This window comes from Lepidothrix coronata, unplaced genomic scaffold (genome assembly GCF_001604755.1).
Source record: "Lepidothrix coronata isolate B3197 unplaced genomic scaffold, Lepidothrix_coronata-1.0 Scaffold39, whole genome shotgun sequence".
Classification (NCBI taxonomy): domain Eukaryota; kingdom Metazoa; phylum Chordata; class Aves; order Passeriformes; family Pipridae; genus Lepidothrix; species Lepidothrix coronata.
Genome location: NW_016690219.1, coordinates 119,604 through 121,580, shown reverse-complemented (window position 1 = coordinate 121,580; position 1,977 = coordinate 119,604).

Genomic DNA, 1,977 nt, shown 5'->3' with positions numbered 1-1,977 from the left:
TGTCTGATTGGTGAACATTGATCTTTATAATATTTTAAAAAATAGGTGTGGTTTTTAAGACTGCCTGGGTCTTTAAGGAATTTGGATTCCAGAAGTGTGAATTTTTGGGCTAAAGATATGGAGATTCAGCTCAGCATTTGAGGGGTAATAGAGTGGCCTCCTTCCCTCTCACCCTGCCTTGAGTGTCCTGGTTGCAGTGACCTGCTCTACCCAGATGCAGTGGTGTGGGATAAATGGGCTGTGGTGGAGACTGAAGGATTGAGTTTAGAAGACTTGGCTTCTTAGCTAAACAAAGCTGGAAAGTGCTTTCTAACTTCATGCCAACTTGGCCAGTCCCTTAAGCTGGGTGAAAGGCTTCTGTAAGGTCAGAGTTGGCTGGTTTGTGTTGAAGTGCCTTACCAGCTACGAATTCTCTTCCTTGGGGCTTTACCAAGACTTTTGCTTCTACTTTTCTAATCAGTGATACTGCGGGAAATTAAGGTGGCAGGGAGGGAATAAAATGAATTGCTGAGGGAAGTGGGAAATTTCTATGTGAAAACCCTTACAAGTACAACACTTGCCTCATCCTTGTTGTGCACTTGAGAGAAACTTCATTGTACCAAGAGTGAATAATTCACAGGAGGGCTGGTCTACCTCTGTACTCTGGCACAGGTTAGCCTGGGTTTTCCTGAGTCACATTGCTGTTCACTGTGCTTCCTGACTTTCTTCTTCATCCATGCTGGAGCAATTATCACATTTGCTCTTGTTCACAAGTGAGATGCAAAGAATGTGGCTGGCAGAAAAACTTGACCCCTTCTTTGTTCTGGAAAAATGAGCTGGAGGGTATAAATGCACTGAATGTCAAAGGCGGCAAACTATGAGAGAAGGGGGACTTTACACAATTCTCACGTTGTCAGGTTGTATTAGAGCCTATAAAGGAAGCTAAAGCAAATCTAAAAGGCTGTATAATCTTGTAACTGGAATAGAGAACAAGAAAAAAAAAAAAGAGGGCCACTCTACAGGGGTACTGAGAAGAAAAACTATTTCAGGCATTTCATAAATGCCTCATCTGACTCTTCATCAGGCCTAGCATCTATATTGATGAAAATGAGTGGAATAAAGCGACAGGGTGAAATTTGCTCTATTTGCGATAGCTGCAAAACTAAAAAAAAAACAAAACTCAACCTTTTAAATATGCAGGAGATGAGACAGAGGCTCAAAACCAAGTAGTTACTTGGCATTCTAGGATAGTGTTTAGCTGCCTGATGGACAGAATTTTTAATAAGCTTATCAAATTAGAAGACAGCAATTTTATTGCAGAAAATTAAGTGCAGTGTCTTCTCTAAGAAAAGAGGAGAGAAAAGGTATGGCCTCTGCAATATGCACGGTCTTTCAAAAGAATCTGATGGATAGAGGAATTAAAAGGTAGGATGCTGATATACAAGACAAAATATAAAATAGATTCACCAAAAGTGGATTGTGCCAGACTAATCAGATCTCTTGCTTTTTAAGAGCAGTTTTTTCAGTCAAAGGCAAAGAAAGTTATCAGTGTCACACAGAAAATGAATAATCCAAAGGAGGAAGCTGGGGATTAGTGGAAGAGCAGGAGGCTCTGCAAGGCATAGAGTTAAGGACACCTCATTTTGGGGACATCTCTCTAAATACTGTCTGAAATGGAAGGGAATACACAGAATTACATTAGCCACTGGGAATTTGGGCACCCTCGATAACTTGGAGTAGAATAATGTTCTGACCAATAAGAATTAGGATTAACTTCAATAGGACAATAGCATTTGGATAGATCGTGGATCTCAGAGCGCAGCTGTTCTGGTTTAACCAAAGCCATGTGACTATGTTGTATAAAAACGTCCTCAGCATGAACCCCTACTTGTCTGAGCCAGCCATCAAAGCATTCCTGACCCCTGATAACCTGTGTGGGAGAGAGACATATGCTTAAAGTGCGCCACCAGTCCAGGGGTCCCCCAAATTGTAGTACTT